This window comes from Megalobrama amblycephala, linkage group LG5 (assembly GCF_018812025.1).
Source record: "Megalobrama amblycephala isolate DHTTF-2021 linkage group LG5, ASM1881202v1, whole genome shotgun sequence".
NCBI lineage: Eukaryota > Metazoa > Chordata > Actinopteri > Cypriniformes > Xenocyprididae > Megalobrama > Megalobrama amblycephala.
This window is the reverse complement of record NC_063048.1, coordinates 24,801,237-24,821,413: the sequence shown is the minus strand read 5'-3', so window position 1 is coordinate 24,821,413 and position 20,177 is coordinate 24,801,237. Positions and strand designations below refer to the sequence as shown.

Genomic DNA, 20,177 nt, shown 5'->3' with positions numbered 1-20,177 from the left:
GTAAGTATGGCGTTTGGAGTCCTTGAGGTAAGCATACAAAGTCTGTGGTGCAAACGAGACCGGACAGTGAGTGTGTGTGAGTGTGGTGGTTTTATGGTGGTGGTGATTGCAGTGCTGATGAGCTTCAGGTGGCGGTGATTAGTAAGCTGGTGATTGAGTGCGTGGGTAAGGCAGTGAGATGGAACCTGACGTGTCTGTGACAGTGTTATTCACATTTACATCATGAATTTCTGTAAAGCTGCTTAAAAACAATGCGTATTCTCAGAGGTGCAATACAATCAAACAAATTAAAATAATTGCAAAAGAATGCAGTAAAGCATGCAGTATTTCCTAAAGCCATTTTGTTTCTGTGAACTTGTAAAGAGAAACACCTGTTTTGCAGAATCTTTAAAGGTTTAAAGTCTTAGACCCCACATGGGCATTACATTTCCACTAATCACCACAGACTAACAGGTGTCAAATGCTCCATTACCAAACAACATTACCAGTTTGACTTGTGTGTTCCTGTGAATAGCTACAGGCACATTAAAAAAACAACAACAGACGAATTGGTGCCAGAGTCAGAGACTCTGTTTAGAAACTCTGATGTATGTGTGCTAAAGACCAAAGAGAGGGAAAATGTGGCTTATTAACTTTGGGACTGACACTGCCTCAAGGAATATAACTCTGTATGTGAAGCAAGAGAATGAATAACAGAGGCAAATAGTGAGGAGGCAGAGAAAAGCATAGAACAATACTCTCTTTTTTCTTGCTTGCTCTTCTCAGTTCTGTTTGCTGTGAATGCCTCGATTAAGCACGAAATGTGTGTTGTGTTGAAACTCAAAAGACACAGAGGCACTCTTATGGGATACTCTCAGAGGACACTGGGCATTGAAAGCCACATTTTAGTCTCTTATTGGCTCCAAAACAGGTTTGTCATATGTTATATTATTATATTTTATGACTTAATGTATATAAAATAAATAAATAAATAAAAAAAACAACTGCCAATTCAATGGTGGCTGATTCTTCATACCAATAAGTAGCATTAATTTTTAATCTTTTACACTTGAAAAATTGCAGTTCTAAGCTTTGACTTGCTCTCTTTTCTCTTTAATGCTTTGTGGTACGAGTCTTTTTTTGGTCTATTAATGAAGTGATGTTTGAGTTGGCATGCAGACGTAAATTTATTTTTATTAACAAAAGAGTAACATATGTAAAAATTGTAATCTTTTTGTAGGGTAAAATTTAAATATTCTGACTGACTGAGTCTGAACATTTGTCTTCCATAGTATCACATTTTGTAGATCATGATAACCACAGGTAAAACCACACAGGGCACCTCATTACCATGGTAAAACGTATGATATCAGAAGTAGACGTAGGCTATAGGTAGATTCAATCATCTCACTTGAACCAAAACACCACATTCCCTTTCCAAATGAATAAAAAAATACACGGGAAGCACAGATTTAGAAAAGACACAGAAAATTAAAAGTTATGTCAAATTAGTTATACCATAAGGTCCATTTGTTCTTCATTAAACCCAACACATTTTTTATCAGTCCTGGTGTGAACAGACGCAGATGCATTTCAAATTCACAATTGTTAAGACACCTTAAAACTATAGAAAAGCTAAAGAGTATATTTTAAGAGATAATTTGACTAATTTGTGTGAAATGGCAAGATGATTTCTATCTATCTACAATGGAAGAGAAACAGAAATCGTCTTATTATAAGGTCCCTTTTCCCTTACAAATCAGATATGTTTTATGTTGGTCTGCGCCCCTCATGGAATTATAAGAATTGTAAAGGAGGATTACAACACCACGCATTTTACACTCAGCTCCAAGACTTGCAGTAGCATTTCAGGGTGTTGTTACAGTGGTTTAAGAGCACAACAGTGTTCCTGGTACACTTTCAAAGGATGGAAATTGAGCTAACGTGTAATTACCCAACTCACAGTTGAGGTGTAATACATAGCTCATAAAGTCTGGTAATGAGATTTAATCGCTCCCATAGATGCATCTCACGTCATCAGTTCTGGATGGTGTAAATTCTACAGATGCTTTGCCGGCAGGTGATGCCATGGGGTTTTACCACTTTCCCAGTGAATTTTAATGCAAGCAACTAATTTTATCTCTGCGCTCACAGATTCCATTCTAGCTAGAGACACTACATGTACCATTACATTTTCTAAGAAAAATATTTCAGTGCAATCAATACTGAAATACTATGTATTTAACATAATAAACAAGTGTTTTGTATATGTTCAGCACAAGCTCACTGATGTAAAGCTGCTACTGTGAATAGGATTTTGTAATTATATTTTCATCAACAGAGCATATGTTCTAGCTTAAGCTCTGGTTTTACAACAACAGTGGTGGCAGAAATTAACATTTCCATTTCCATTAAGGGGCAATTTATGACCCCTTAAAATCATTTCCAGGGGGATTTTTTACTTTTATTATGGCTGTTTTTAACTTTATTAAATGTATCAGTCATCTTTTATATCAATTCTTACATTTAATCCAATTAGAATAATAAGACACTTTAGGGCTGTTACCAATCAAAATAAATTAGTATCAATAAAAGCCATCTTTGCACTGCAAAGGTGGATCAGAAGCTGCATTTGAAGTGTATTTTAGGTGTATTTACTAATGAACATTATACGTGAACCTCAGGTGATATTCTAAAATAATAAAAATGCAATTCATGTCAATGTGAGTCATTGAATCATTCATTCACCTGGTTTGTTTAAAAGCGGATTCATTTTCAAATTCAAATTTCATATTCAAACAGGCTGAATACATGGTTTTTATAATGCATGCACATTTAAATCATGACAGGTCAAATCTAACCTGTTTAAAATCTAACTTAATGCTCTACAATGCAAGTAAACCACTCGCATGTGTGACTAAAATTTCATGCTAGGCGACTAAATAATGTCTATTTAGCCATTGGCTTAGGGCTGCAGAATTCCTAATCGAATTTCTAATCGCGATTACGATTAAGGATGCCACTATTTCGTAATCGTTCAAAGGTGCGATTACAAGGAAAAATATCCACTTCCATTAGTCTGCATGTTTAAGAGGTGTGTTATGAGAATGTCACGTTGTGAGAGGTGAATCATGACTACTTCAGAATGTATAAGGTCTAACCTAGCACAAAAGGAGCTACCAGTGACGTAGGTGTATGCTGATATGTCGAACGGCCACGAAACACCAGCACCTGCCATGTACACAGCCCATGTATTTACACCACAAACTAACTCTACAAACATGGAAAACAGTGATAGATGGACCTCTGAATGCTAAGGAGAAAATCTATCTATTAACATATTAGACAGGACTGTTAAACAGATTGTAAACTACTGAAGACGGAGAATGCAAGCATTGTGTGCTCAGGCTCTGTCTGAACTGTTCTCAGCGGCGTCAAAATAAAAGTCACAACAACAAGCACAGTTTACGTCTCTTCAGGCCCTAGTGGAACATTAGTTTTCAGGGAACCACACTGGTGGTGAAAGCCCCTATTATACCATTCATATATTGACTTTTTCATTATTATTTAAAAAAGAAACCAAACCAATATATAGTTGACATTTGAGGTTTAATGCTATAGAAAAATAATAAAAATTGTGTTTTCATGCAGTTGCTTCAAACAATGGTATAAAGCTATTCAATACATCATTCTATGTAAATTGTGATAATCGTAATTAATAATCGCAATTACAATTTCAAGGGAATAATTGACAATTATGATTTTTGTCAATCGTGCAGCCCTACATTGACTAATAAATTGTTAGATTTCACTCACCAATGTTTGAGTTAGAGGCCAAGTATAAGTTTGGCACAGATATTTTTCACCCATTTTGAACACTCTGAGTGCTTGAGTGTTTCGCACTCCGTCTTTAAAGCCCACAATTGTAATTCATCTCAAAGGATGCATAGTGCATGTTACCCACTGTAAACTGTAGCGTGAAGGCTCCCAACTCGCAATCACTCAGCTGAGAGTGTCGCTACATTGACACTAAATGTAAATGATATTCTTTGTTGTAAAATGTCGAAAAATGTGCATTCATACATTTTCATTCATGGTTACCACGTATTAGTTCTAATTAAGTTCTATCGTAAAAAAAAAAATGCTTCACTGACTGATGTTAAAAGTGTAGTAGTTTGGTTTTCAGATCATGAATGTATCTTAATGAATCCATCACATGAATGAAACTTCAATGTAAAAAGCTGTGCAATTTTACAAAGATAAGCTGATTTTTTGGATATATGTATTAATCTGGTGAGTAAACTAAAAAAAATTACTTGCCAATGATTCTATTGCCAAGGTGCGCATAGAGGGTTGCTTAATTACCTTAAATGTAGTAATTTAAGTAGATTTTCTTTTTCAACTGTACACCGAAGACATACATATGTAGACGTTTTAATCTCCAGTTTTCCAGAAGAAATTTTGGATTATTAAATAAAAATATCATAACTGATGGTGTGGTTCAGATTTGGTTTTGGCATGGTCTCTGTCACTTTTAGATTTCAGACTCTCAGCAGTTCAAGGTCTCTTTGTTTTAATAACGGGCAATTTTCAAAAGGTCAATATAAGCTGCTGTGTGAAACCGTGATAAAGTGCCCCTTTTATGCTATATTAAAGGTTGTTAATTTTGTTTTGGGGGTCTCCTACAATAGGTTTACATGTAGCCAGGGTCAAAAAAACACTTTCATTTTCTTATAATATCCATTGCAGCATAACCTCTTTTCTCACAGTGTCTGAAAAAGTTTTGATCAAGGGTCTGGTCTCTCCAAACTCCTCCTTTCTGAGAGCTTCCTCTGCTCTGATTGGTCAGATGGCTTAGTCACAATCATGATATAGTAGGGCTGGGTGATATATCGCATGCGATTGTCACGCGCATTTCGTCAGTAAAGCCGGTTCCCTGATTACAGCTAAATCGCCATCACCTGCTTTCAAATGGAGCGGCATTTAATAGACAGAGCCATAGATCACTGACAAGCTACGCAATATCGCGTTCATTATCGAAGGCGATTCATCTGCGATAATGAACGCAATATTGCGTAGCTGGTCAGTGATCTACGGCTCTGTCTATTAAATGCCGCTCCATTTGAAAGCAGGTGATGGCGATTTAGCGGTAATCAGGGAACCGGCTTTACTGACGAAATGCACGTGACAATCGCATGCGATATATTGCCCAGCCCTATGATATAGTAACTAAAGCAGTATTTAAGAAGGGGGACAGCAGACTACAAGAGCAGACAGAAACAGGCCTAGTGAGAATGGGTACTGCTGTTGTCACAATCACGTCTGTTCCTGTCACATCCCGGACTACATTTCCCATGATCCTCCATTGCTCATCACCTGCACTCACTTCACAATCACTCCACACTAATCACCACACCCAGCTGCCACACATTACCTGGACTATAAAAGACTCATACACACACCACCTCACCGCGAAGTCTTGTTTCCTCAGTGTACAATTCCAAGCGTTATTTCCCTGTTTACCTGTTTGTTACTGTTCCTGCCTGATTCCTGTTTTATGACCCATTGCTGCCTGCCTCGATCCTTGCCTGTACCCTGACTACGACTCTGCCTGTTCCTTATTGCTCCTGTTTGTTCCTGTTTGACCCTGCCTGTACGACCACGCTCACTTCAAATAAAACGCTGCATTTGGATCTTACTCTGAGTCCTACCTTCGTTACAGAAGACTTCGCCACACCAAGATCCAGCAGCTACCGTGAGTGTTTCCGTCACATTCAGCATCAGCATGGACCCAGCTATATGTCTCATCCACCTTCGTCAAGGTAATAGTACCCTGGAGGACCATATTCAGAAGTTTCTGGATATTGCCCATTATGCAGACTGGCCTGACTGTGCTCTTATTGACTTTTTTTGTGATGGCATCAACCAACCTCTCCAGAGTAGATTAAGACGAGAGGGACCGCGTTCATCACTCTGCGGTTTTATGGACTATGCTCTGTTGTCAGTTGGTTCTCCATTTACTGTGGGAGTCGCGGAGGAACACGACACCGCAGTGAATCACGTAATGGCCGCCGCACCAGTGGACCCTCACAAAATGGCGGCTACCATTACAACATCACATCACGCCTTCGCTGATCGCCCAGAGCAACGTCACGCCTTCGCTGATCGCCCAGAGCAACGTCACGTCTTCGCTGATCGCCCAGAGCAACGTCACGTCTTCGCTGATCGCCCAGAGCAACGTCACGTCTTCGCTGATCGCCCAGAGCAACGCTACGTCTCCGCTGATCGCCCAGAGCAACGTCACGTCGCCGCTGATCGCCCAGAGCAACGTCACGTCGCCGCTGATCGCCCAGAGCAAAGTCACGTCGCCGCTGATCACCCAGAGTCACGTCACGTCTCTAAATCAGTCCGGGAGCGGAGAGGGTTGCGTTCCAGTGTGGCTGATCCTCCACTGACTACGGTCCGAGCAGCTGGCATCCCCAAGTCCTCGCCGGCCGCTTCGCTCTCAAACCAGTCGGCCGCTTCGCTCTCAAGCCCGGTGGCCGCTTCGCTCTCAAGCCCGCCGGCCGCTTCGCACTCAAGCCCGGTGGCCGCTTCGCTCTCAAGCCAACCGGTTGCAACGCTCTCAAGTACTCCGGTTGCAACGCTCTCAAGTTCGCCTGTGTCTACGGACAAGATGGCCGCATCGCCTGTGTCTACGGACAAGATGGCCGCATCGCCTGTGTCTACGGACAAGATGGCCGCATCGCCTGTGTCTACGGACAAGATGGCCGCATCGCCTGTGTCTACGGACAAGATGGCCGCATCGCCTGTGTCTACGGACAAGAGGGCCACATCGCCTGTGTCTACGGACAAGATGGCCGCATCGCCTCATCCTCGGAAGAGGAGGAGGAGGAGGAGGAGGAAGGCTTCTTCCGTTCTTCCCCCTCTTACGCCCAAGCTGCTTGCTCGGCCGGCGCCACCTGCGCTTCTTGCCCTGCCAGCGCCACCTGCGCTTCTTGCCCTGCCGGCGCCACCTGCGCTTCTCGCTCTGCCGGCGCCACCTGAACTCCCTGCCTTGCCAGCACCACCTGAACTCCTTGCCCTGCCAGCACCACCCGAGCTCCTGGCCCTGCCGGCGCCATCCAAGCTCCTAGCCCTGCCAACGCCGCCCAAACTCCTTGCTCTGTCAGCGCCACCCAGGCGTCTCGCCCTGCCGGCACCACCCGAACGCCTGGCCCTGCCGGAACCACCTGAACTCCTTGCCCACGAGGCCGCAACAGACCCCGTTGAAATCCCCAAGAACTTTTTGGGGGGGGCAGTATACCTGAGGGCGGGGAGCTTATGGGTGGGCACTCTGCCTGGCCACTGCCGTCATTGGCCTTTGAACTATTATGGCCGTTTATGGACCCTAACCTGCCGTGGTTACCCAAACCACCTGACCTACCGTGGTTATCCAAACCACCTGACCTACCGTGGTTACCCAGACCACCTGACCTGCTGTGGCTGCCCAAGCCACCTGACCCGCCTGACCTGCCGTGGTTGCTCAAGTCACCTGACCTGCCGAGGTTACCCAAGCCACCTGATCCCCCATGGCCTTCTGACACTCCGGACTCACCATGGCTGCCCGTGGCACCTGACCCGCCATGGCTGCCCGTAGCACCTGACCCGCCATGGCTGCCCGTAGCACCTGACCCGCCATGGCGGCCCGGGAACCTGCATTGGAGACTCCGTTCCTGTCCGCCACTAGAGCTCCAATGCACCCACCCCCCCTCCCTATTGGTGTCATCTACGCCGCGAGGACGCGCCTTCCGGGAGGGGGGCGTTATGTCACGATCACGTCTGTTCCTGTCACATCCCGGACTACATTTCCCATGATCCTCCATTGCTCATCACCTGCACTCACTTCACAATCACTCCACACTAATCACCACACCCAGCTGCCACACATTACCTGGACTATAAAAGACTCATACACACACCACCTCACCGCGAAGTCTTGTTTCCTCAGTGTACAATTCCAAGCGTTATTTCCCTGTTTACCTGTTTGTTACTGTTCCTGCCTGATTCCTGTTTTATGACCCATTGCTGCCTGCCTCGATCCTTGCCTGTACCCTGACTACGACTCTGCCTGTTCCTTATTGCTCCTGTTTGTTCCTGTTTGACCCTGCCTGTACGACCACGCTCACTTCAAATAAAACGCTGCATTTGGATCTTACTCTGAGTCCTACCTTCGTTACAGCTGTGTTGTATAATGGCGCACAAACACATTTAATGGCTCTTGATGACTGATCATTTCTTCCCTGGGAAGTCATTCCTCAAGCCTGGTCATAAGCAAGATGCATGTATTTGGCCATGCAATTGCTATCCCTTCAACACTTCTGGAGAAACCAGTCCTGTAGCAATGGCAACTAGTTGAGACTATAGATTTTCCTAAGTAGGGTCATAAGCTTATCGCATACTGTGTACATTTGTAAAAATGCTGCAGGTGCAGGTCTAAGCCTGGCAGTGAGGTTAATATGGTTATGGCCGTCATACCTTGAACCTTTATGCAGCCAATGATAAATGCATCATTTTCAAACTATACATTTTCCTTTAACACACACCACATGATATTGAGACTGTCTAAATGAACTGAAAATACTATTCTCTAAGAACTTAATCAGATTCTATGGGAACAATTTGAGACAATTTTCAACTTAGTTAAGTAGGGTTAATCTCTTCAGATATGACGTACTTTTGCGAAACATGGCAATTATGGGTGAGGTTTACAGGGTTATGCCATAATAGAGGGGAATAGGCCTGCAAAGTCTCATCAGCCACTTGAGTCAAGTCACTGAGTGTCCTGCTTGCCTCACTATGATAATTGGCCTTTACAGGCAGTCACTGCAACAATCACACATGAGAATGATTAAATAATCCCCTGCACTTGAGCCATTTTGGTTTAGAGGACTCTCTCCAGGGGTCTCTACACCATCACACACACTTGTATCATTACAGTACTCAAAATTAAAAGTAAATCATCCATAGCAGCCTATGCTCTGCAGACATAAAAATTGGACCACCACACAAAACCAGAGACAATAATGAGTCTTACCTTCGCCTGGATCGGGTGGCCCAAACTCGAGATCGTATCGTAGAATGTAAAAATGATTCCACACATATAGCTGGTTATCCCTGGGGTTGTAATCCACAGCTGCAATGTACTGATACTGGTTAGGAAAGAGGATATTGATATACTCCCCTTGCCCCAGTTTGGTGTTATACACATAGTCAATTTGGCTCTTACTGGCCTCGCTTTCATTCTCCTCATAGGTGGAACGCACCACGTGCAGTACGCCACACACCATGAAGGCATTGGAGGCCGAGCGTTTGTCATAGACGGTCTCCCATGTGGCCTCAAAGCGCAAAGTATATGGATTGAGTTGGCTGAGAACGATACGTCCATTATTCTGCTCGGTAGCATAGATAACCCACAGTCCCCATTCGTCAACTGCCAAGTCGATGTCCGTTTTCCCACCCCAGCGATACGGTGAAACGTCATGGTAGTTGGCATTGGCAACTATGGCCTCCCCACACTTTATCCGTGTGCGCAAGTCAAACTTGACAATATTTCGAGTGCGTTCCTTGTTGAAGAAGATGGCCCCATCATAGGCCACAAACCCGGTTCCGTCAACGCGGTGCGGAAGCTTGTAGGTAGTTGTCCGTCGATCACTTCGCAAGTCGTCGAGTGAGGCATACTCTATGAGAGTGTCAGTGCGGTACGGAGTCCATGGCATGAAGTAGATCTTGTCCCCTGCCTGCAGGGGGTCTTTGCACCAAGCTCCAGCATGCTGTTCAGCCTCAAAGACAAAGGTTGGATCTCCTACTGCTTTCAGAGTCCCAGGGCAAATAAAAACTGGGGGAAAAAGGTCAAGAGGCAAGAACTAGAGTTAGAAAATGAACCAGTAATGCACTATGTAATGATCTTCTATGCATTCTTTGGGTCCAATGTATGTGTAAGGATTTTTGAGGCTAATGTACCACAATATAATTTTAGCAGTGTCATATCTGGTGGTGTGTGCATTGTCAAAAGAAAACGAAAGGTTAAGTAGGAGAAACTGCATGGACTGTTTGAGGTGGCCTTGCTCCCTGAGATTGTTGGCAAACAAGTTTAACTGAGAGGAACAGACAAAAGGGAAAAAGCCCTGTAAATGAGAAAAGATGAGAGAAACAACACTAATGGACAGATAAAATTCATTTTGGAATATCTACGTTAATAGCAATGATTCTTTTACGTCAACAGTATGGGGCGGGTTTTGTCGTATTTGTTGCAAAAGCCAAAAACACTTTTGGGCTTTTTGGTTTGTGGCAGTCATTTACCTTTTTGCTCCACTTCTATTTGAGCCGTGGAAAAACAAGAGAATGAAAAGAGAGTCAAGGGAGAGAAAAGATTAGAAGAGGACCCCCCCACCCCACCCCCTAAAAAAAAAAAAAAAAAAAAAAAAAACTACATTTATATATACAGGCCAAAGCATTTACGTCAAATAAGAAACCATCCAGTGATGAAATGTATACAGCACATGCAGAAAAAAAAAACTGTTCAGGGAAAATGCTTTTAGTGTTGCACCTGTGTTACCGAGAATAGGGTTTAATTAATCATGTTGCTATCAGTGGACACTTAGCAATAAAGAAAGAAGCTATTAGAGTGGTAAAGAGAGCAGGAGAAAGAAAAACTGCAAGATAAAGAGGTACACAGATAATAGGTATTTTGAAAAGCACACAAACCTTTCTTTCAAACACTAAAAAAGATGTAAAATTAGAAGTTATGGATATTATCTAAGAATAGATAATATTACAACTGAACAACTCTATTAATTTTTTGACATGAATCATACACTGCCACAAAAAAAACAACAACAACCTAATAATACATGAATAGGCGTGTAACATGCTAGATAAATTGATATACATGAGCTTATATTAATTCAATATGAATGTGTCAATTAAAATGTATTTTAGGACAATTTAAATACTACAAAAAACTAAGAATGCTGAAAAAGAAACTGATACTACAACATTTAAAAATCAGGGCTGTTGGAACAATTTGAAGGCTTGGATCATGAATATTAATTAAGTGACAGTGTATGTGCATTAGTCTTATTTATTTGTATTAATTATTTGAAAGAGAGGTAAGCGTGTGCTAGACATAGCACAATTACTGCTTACTGCAAAGTTCATCCATTCAATCCACTGCCAAAGAAACCGTTTGGATTGTAAGCAGTCTTCTGCTTGGTTTTTAATGTATAATGTAAAAAAAATAAAAAAAAAAAAATAAAAGTTTTCTTTGCACCTCAGGCAAGAAAAGTGAACTAAAGTTTGGGGTCAGTAACATTTTTAATGCAGTTGAAAGAAGTCTCTTGTGCTCACCAAGGCTGTATTTATTTGATCAAAAATGCAGTAAAACATTAATATTTAAATTAATTTCAAATAGCTGTTTTCTATGTGAATATATATTAAAATGTAATGTATTCCTGTGATCCAAAGCTGAATTTTCAGCATCTTTACTCCAGTCTTTAGTGTCACATAATCCTTCAGAAATCATTCTAATATTATGATTTGCTGCTCAAGAAAACAAAGTTGTGCTGTTTCATATTTCTGTGGAAATGGTGAAACATTTGATTAAAAGCATTTACTTTATGTTATTCTTTTTTAACATTCTAAATGTATTTACTGTCACTTTGGATCAATTCAATGCATCATTGATGAATAAAAGTAAAATTAAGCCCATCAACATGGGGAAGGCTTAATTTAACCTTAAACCTACAGGCTGAAAAAGTAAAATATAACTTCCATAACTTCCATCAGAAGACATATGCTCTTTGAGAAAATCAGTGCCAAAACAGGAAATGGATATGGTCCTGAAACAACCATCTGCAAATGTAAAGGCTTTCAATAGAGAGACAAATACAAGAAACAAAGCATCTGTAGAAGAGACAACAAAGAAGAGAATTTTGTTATTCCCCAAAGGTGCAATAGCCATCAGAGCTAACAGCTGCAGAACTGGACAGAGAATTAGAAATCCAAAAGGTAAGCTGAAAATATTAAACACAGAGTAAACACATTTCCATTTAATCACTGATAGAGAAACAATGGCACGAAGCTAAATGCTGAAACAGACAGTGGCTCTGTTCCAAATCCTAATGAGCTTCCTAGTGTATATACACAGCATTTAAAGGCTTCATAAGCTACGTTTCCATCTAATGTTGTGTGAATTTAACTTATGCACAAATTAAAATAAAAAACTGTGGCTCTTTTTTTCTCCGTTATAAATGACTTGCGTCTCAGAGCGGCAGACGAAACGCAATAAACATTGTCATGTTATCTTGTGTTTGGATGCGGCTGTGTGTGAACGCAATTGTGTGACACACTTCTGGGAGGGAATTAAAACAAATCATTCTGAGGACAGACTTTGGTCATTTCAGAACCACCAAACCAACATTTGAGATTCTGGTTAGTCCAATTATCCAGCCACATTCAATGTCACTGTTGAGGCAAAGTCACATGAATTTTCTGTTGTGCATCAAGAGATTTCTATATGTTTGCATCGTAGTTTATGTGCATATATTCTTATCAAAGAAAAAATTAATCCACCTCAACTGAGCACATACATTTTTTATGAGCATTTGTAATATTTTTGCATTATCAATATCTTGGCATTACCATCCAGAGTTTATTTTTATGGATATCCTAAAATGCGCATAAAAATAGGTGGATGGAAACATAGGAATGCAACTATAGCTACAATGCCAAATGTTGGTCTAAACCTATGGCAGCATTGCATGTTTTTTTTTACACAAATAAGAATGCTACACCAAAAATTTTCATTCAAGATCCAGGAAAATTATATTTATAAAGACTACATAAAATGTATTCACCTGTATTCTACACAGTAAAATGCAGTATTTCACCTATAATTGGTTTGTGGTTTTATTAATGTACTTATTATTAGATCATTGCGTTGTTTGCTTGGTAACATGGTGACATCAACAGTGACTGTTAATAGAGCTGCTACTCTATTAGATAGAGCTGCTGAAAGTGTGAAATCATTTACAAAGATCCTTTTCAATTAGGATGCTACCTATGTAGGTAGCAGACAGCAGGGCAGCTCACTAAGTTTTGGAACAGAGCTATGATGTTAGGATTCGACACAGAACTGCACTCAACCTGATACCTGATAAATACATTTACTTGAAGTATTTTGTGAAGTGCTAAAACTTATTCACCATCAAAACATACCTATGTGGCTTAAAGGATTAGTTCACTTTCAAATGAAAATTAGCCCAAGCTTTACTTACCCTCAAGCCATCCTAGGTGTATGTGACTTTCTTCTTTTATGATGAACACAATTGGAGAAATATTAATAAATATCCTGACGCATCCAAGCTTTATAATGGCAGTGAACAGGGGTCACGAGTATGAGCTGAAGAAAGTGCTTCCATCCACATCCATCCATCCATCCATCCATCCATCCATCCATCCATCATAAACGTGTACTCCACACAGCTCCGGGGGATTAATAAAGTACTTCTGAAGCGAAGCAATGCGTTTGTGTCAAAAAAATATCTATATTTAACAAGTTATGAAGTAAAATATCTAGCTTCCGCCAGACCGCCTTCCGTATTCAACGTACGAAGAAAGTGTAAAACTCTTGCAGTTCAAAAAGCTTACGCTACGGCCTACTAGCTTCTACCAGACCGCCTTCCCTATTCAACCTACGGAAAAAGAGTAACTGACACGACACCAGTTTACACATCGTAACTTGAATACGGAAGGCGGTCTGGTGGAGGCTAGATATTTTACTTCATAACTTATTAAATATGGATATGTTTTTTTTACACAAACGCATCGCTTCACTTCAGAAGGCCTTTATTAACCCCCCAGAGCCGTGTGGAGTACGTTTATGATGGATGGATGTGGATGGAGGCACTTTCTTCTGTTCATACTCGTTGTCCCCATTGACTGCCATTATAAAGCTCGGATGTGTCAGGATATATATTAAAGGTGCCGAAGAACATGTTTTTAAAAGATGTAATATAAGTCTAAGGTGTCCCCTGAATGTGTCTGTGAAGTTTCAGCTCAAAATACCCCCATCATTATAAATGCGCTGATTCAGGCCCCTTTAATTCTCGTGCTCGACGTCCCAAGAGCTCGCGCTTGCCTTAAACAACATAAAAAAAGTTCACACAGCTAATATAACCCTCAAAATGGATCTTTACAAAGTGTTCGTCATGCAACATGTCTAATCGCGTAAGTATGGTATTTATTTGGATGTTTACATTTGATTCTGAATGAGTTTGATAGTGCTATCATGGATCACGTCAGTTACTATTGCTCCATCAGCCATTTTTCGCTATTGTTCTTGCTTGCTTACCTAGTCTGATGATTCAGCTGTGCACAGATCCAGACGTTAATACTGGCTGCCCTTGTGTAATGCTTTGAACATGGGCTGGCATATGCAAATATTGGGGGCGTACATATTAATGATCCCGACTGTTATGTAACAGTTGGTGTTATGTTGAGATTCGCCTGTTCTTTGGAGGTCTTTTAAACAAATGAGATTTATATAAGAAGGAGGAAACAATGGAGTTTGAGACTCACTGTATGTCATTTCCATGTACTGAACTCTTGTTATTCAACTATGCCGAGGTAAATTCAATTTTTGAATCTAGGGCACCTTTAATATTTCTCCGATTGTGTTCAACAGAAAGAGGAAAGTAATATACACCTAGGATGGCTTGAGGTTGAGTAAAGATTGGGCTAATTTTCATTTAAAAAAGAATGAATCCTTTAAGTGTTTTTTTTTAAAACGTCTTAAATCATACCAAATTCCATAATGTCACATTTCAGCATTACTTGGCAAACAATTTACAGTAAAATAAACAAGATAAACTCATTATTATTTGGTATCATGTGCAGTATTACAGAATATTTGTAAGAAGATAACTTACTGTATGGCACACATTCATACTGGACCTCAAGATACTTGTATGTCCCAGGACACGGATCAGGAAAGACATCCGAGCCAGTGACGACAACACATTGAGTCCGATTGTTACACCTAAAAAACCAAGCATTAATGAGAAGAATTAATGGACAAAACTTCCCGGAGAGGTGTTTACTATTCTCACAGTTAGTTTACTAGAGTATATTATGCTATCAGTAAATAAAATTATGATTACTCCATTTATTTTAAAAGAAAATGTAACATTAATATAAAGTGTGAATGATTACTTCTGATTTGAGTGCTTAACTTCATGGCATTTTTGTGGTGATTAATTAAAAGTCAGGTTTCAGTCATTCTGTTTAGTTTGATGTGAAAAGATTCAGTTTAAGTTGGAGTTCACCCCTAAACCTAACCATCAGTAGGGCATAAACAGATTGTACAAAAATATTCAAAATGGTACAAATTCATACAAATTAACCGCCAGTTCACCAAATGAACTGCCTCAAGGGTTTATTCAACAATACACCTTTCCTGAGATTTGAAGATACGACTTCACATTATGGCCCTACATGACCTTATCCCAAACCCTTGTATCTGTTATGTGTCCATCAAGCTTATGAATATTCGCCTCGGCATAAAGACATCTTTTATTATTTATGTTAATTGCACCTTCTTTGCATCACATTCTAAAACACTGAGGCGGGCTGTATTCATGCCATGATTACACATCCTAGATGTTAACCAGCAAACAGCTTGGCTATGGGCTAACCAGGAAAAGAAAATAATTAAAAAAAACAAGAAATTTCATTAATTCATTTCATTCATTCGGGCCAACTGCAAGCTATTCTGACAGGGAATATAAAAAAATGAAGAAAACCCTAAAGGACATTCAAATTCTCCAGCAGCACTGAATATAAATACAATCTACGAATTTCCTTTTCTGTGATGCAGTTCATAGGTAATGGTAAGACTGCATTAACCAATCAAATCAGATGAACATGTCTATATGATTGCTGCAGAAAACTGAAGATTCGGCTGTCATAGGTTAAACTTTGACCCTGGCAATGTTACTCATTCAGTCATTGAGAACATGGCATTAAAGGGACAGTTCACCCAAAAAAAAAAAAAAAAAAAAAAAAAAAAAAAAGATTAATCTGTGCACATGAATATTGTTTTAAATGCATGTGCCTCATAATCTTGAATGAAAATAACTTCCCCTCCCTCTTGCAGCAACATCTCTTCTCTGATGACGAGGGCGGGGCAACCTGTCACTCACCAATGGCAAACTACAACCATCCAACTATCTAATCAATTCCTGATTGGATCAAATTCATTTGTTCTTGTTCTAGAAGACATTTAGGGAAGAACAGACTATCGCAACTATCGTTTCATGCTGACTTTAACTTGGTGGATACTGCATTTTCAATCTCAAAAACAAAACATTATGTTATGTTTCATTTTATTCTCTCTCTAAACCCTGATATCCCAATAGCAGGGCTGGCACCATTTTTGCGGGATGAATCCCTCATTGCGGTGACAAAGCTATACAGTGTGCAACAATGCGCTGTTAGAATATACAGATAGTGTTAGCCTAATACATAATTTTTTATTTTTACTTAGAATCGAATGGTATATAATATAATAATAAAGTATTAAAAACTAAAATAATTATAAACATTAAAATAAAATAAGCCCATATGCTAATTTATCGCTGTGAAAAATAATAATTTGTATATAATAAATATTAATATTTATAAAATTATTTACAATATAATATAAATATAATATGATAACGTAATATAATTTATAAATAATATAATATGAAGGCAGACCTTTGACTATCTTTGTCTACTTTATAACAGGTCCAAAAACACTGTGTAGAACAATCAGTTAAAACAAAGGAACTTGAACTTGAGTTTACATGCTAAAACGTCAATGAATAAAAATGAATATGTAGGATTTACTTTGAAACAATTTTCACTCAGAAATGCAAATAATTACAAATAAAAATTTTCAAGTATCACATTGAATTGAAAATTCAATTCTGAAGTAAAAAAGAATAGTAATGGTATTTTCTTGTAAAACACTCCAATAATCTTGTTTTATTTCCAAATCTTTTTACAGTGTTTTTAGAGTGTAGAGCATTTCTGTAATCACCTAGCAACAGAACACTAAAAGAAACAATGACAAAAACATTCGCTCAGCAAACTTCAGTATCTACAACCGCATAGGAAACAAGGAAATAGAATCCACATTTGGACTACAGGCAATGCTTGGCACACAAACCTTTACCTTTGAGATACGATTTTATAGGCATCCGGGAGGTAGCAATTAGTGTTGTCCATCTGGAACGGGTCAGCGGCGCATATTTTGTTGTCTGTGCGGCCGTAGTTAACAGTTTCAATCATGATGACATAACTTCCAGGGCAGCGGAGATCAATGGGATAGCCCTCACAGGACAGTGATGCACGACTGAAAGCTAAAAAGAAAGAGGAATATTAGAGATTAGAGCTGGGTGAAAAAAAGGAGTTTGGGTTTAATGCCCAAGCCACTCTGAACACACTGTTTTTACTTATGCTATGAAATAAATTTTTCTTTCACTTAACCACAAAGAATTGTGTTAAGCACTAGATATTCTTAAGTAGCTACTAGATATTTATCAGTTGTCATATAAATAGCAAATGGCTTTCATTTTAACCACAAGTCCACTTATTTTGATATCTGATCCACCGGCCGTTTACTAGCATGAAGTAATAACTAGGCTTGGTGTCATTTCTAAATACACACTGCACTTTTAGCATGTATCATGCGTTAATGTCCCAACAATATTCTTAAAATGCATCAGCATGACGCCCTGAGTACCATATGAAATAGATGGGTCAGCATGTGTCTTTTGGTCCAACTGACAACAAAATGTCAACAAAAATAGAGAAATGTTTTCTAATTGTTATTAATGCATAAAAACATCCTTGCATTTACCCAGTATAAAAATGACATGTTTGTTTTGAATCCTCTCAAAAGGCCATCATACTACAAGATATAATTATATTGAGTGCATGTAGGAGTTATGGTCCATATGGTTAGTCATACTTCTCTAAGATGCAGGAAACTTTGTTAAGTGTGGGAGGAAGAGTAGATATTACTGACCAAAATATAAAGAGGTGTTTTCTGTTGGCATCCTATATTTGAGATATTTACATAATGCTGCGTAAAACTGCACGATTCAGGATAAATTGAGAATCACACATTTCTCCCACGATTCCAAACAGACAACTAAACAAAATAACATGTCATTTACTAGAGGTTCTGACAAAATGTTAGGATAATTGCTGCAGTCAATTTAAAATTTTATTTCAATTTAATTAATTAGAATTCTTTTTTTTTCTTTCTTTTTTTTTTTTTTTTTTTAAAAAAAGATCAGTTTGAATTTATAATTCAATGACTGACTCATAAATACTTCAATTCAAAATTACTAGATGAACCAGCGTTCCTGAACAAATCTCTTGAATCTTCAATGACAAATACCACCTACTGGTGTAACGATGTAATATAAAGTCTTTAGTTGAATTAAGTTCCTTTCAAAAAGTGATTTCCTTTATTTTGATCGCTGCCGTAGACATCAGTGTTTATATACAAACTACATAAAGTTAGTTCAGGCAAGAATTAAAAAAACAAAGTAAATTCTACTATTGAATTGAGTAGTACTAAATTCCAGCTTGTAGAAATTAAAGAGTAATATCAACATTATAAAATTAAGCAAAACTACTCAGCTTTTCTGATACTGGTGTTCCCATCATACACTGGTCCTTAAATAATAATTAATGAGGTTGATTTTTCGCTGTTTTCCAGCTGTATATACACTTTTATCATTTCTTTTGTTGTTAGGTTTAGTAACTTGCCATTTTGTGATATTTGGATTAATTTTCTACTCAAAATGTCACATTCATATTCAAAAATGATCAATCGAATGTTACCGTCATTGCGTATTGTGTACCAAGTATTGAGGTCTCTGTGTTCAGGATCCATGTTACTTCTAATATGTAAATATGGTGTCTACACAATATCTATTGTATTATTTACTTAGATGTTTCTAAGTAAACACTTTAAAAGCATGGTTTAATTGAGTGTTATATTGTTTTAGTAAAATGTATCGCACAGAAACCTTGAACCAAGTAGAAATTACTCAACCTTTTAGCCTACTGGCTAAGTTAAAATGACTTATTTTCTTTGTTAATTTTACTTAACTTAGTTTACTTAATTTGATATGTGAAATTTACTTAAAAAAAAATATGCATGCAAGAACTTGCAAAAAAAAAAAAAAGTTAATAGACATAACCTAATCATTATCATTTAGGAATGAGATCATGCAGGTGTTTGAATCAAGATCGCGATCTTTTATAAAAAAATAAATAAATAAATAAATAAAGTAACAATTAATCATGCAGTTCTAATGCTGTACAATATTGTTTCTAGACCACATGGGTTTATAAGATGTAAGCAAAAACTTTGTGCAATTTAAACTGTTGCTATAGGGTTTGAAGTAGAAACTCAAAATTAGCTGTGCACTTGTTAGCATATAATTCAATGGGCTGCCATAGACTCCCGCTTTGAGAGAACAGACTGTACGTGCCTACACACAGGTGCAAGCAATAACATATGGGTCCAAGCACCAATGGCACACCCAAAACAGTCAGAATGTCACATTGTCATTGCGTATCAAGTTTTGTACAGTGTAGACCTTGCGAATGGATTATATGAGTCAACTGGTCCATCATAGGTTGGCACACCTTGTTTGCAGAGGCTATTTACACTGATAATAACTAACTCTTCTTTATGATCGCATATCAGCTCAGAGAAGCGTTTATTTGAAATAAAAATGAAATAAAGTTATTTTAACGGGTATTTAGTAGTGGGAATAGTGTTTATCGGGTAGGGTTAGGGGTTGGTGTAGGAACGGAGAGATGTAATGCCCCAATAAGAAAGCATCAATTTATGAGCTGGACAATAGTTCAGATTGTGAAGAAGATCTATATGGTATAGGTGGTATGGTATATGGTATATATGGTATGGTATAGGTATGCAGGTCACGTGGACATCAGCAATCTGTTGTTCTCCTCCTTTCACCATTCATTCTCCATCTAAAAGCACATGAAAGAAACATTAGTTTTGGTAATGGGGAATCACCAAAAAATAAATCATATCACTGTCAACATCAAGCCATGACGCTATGCTG

The 20,177-nt window shown here is 38.9% G+C and overlaps 1 pseudogene; it reads right to left on the bottom strand.

Annotated features, from left to right (window-relative positions):
• LOC125268874 overlaps positions 1 to 19,925 on the bottom strand; it is a 118,073-nt pseudogene extending 98,148 nt beyond the window's left edge.
• Between the last annotated feature and the right edge of the window lie 252 nt (positions 19,926 to 20,177).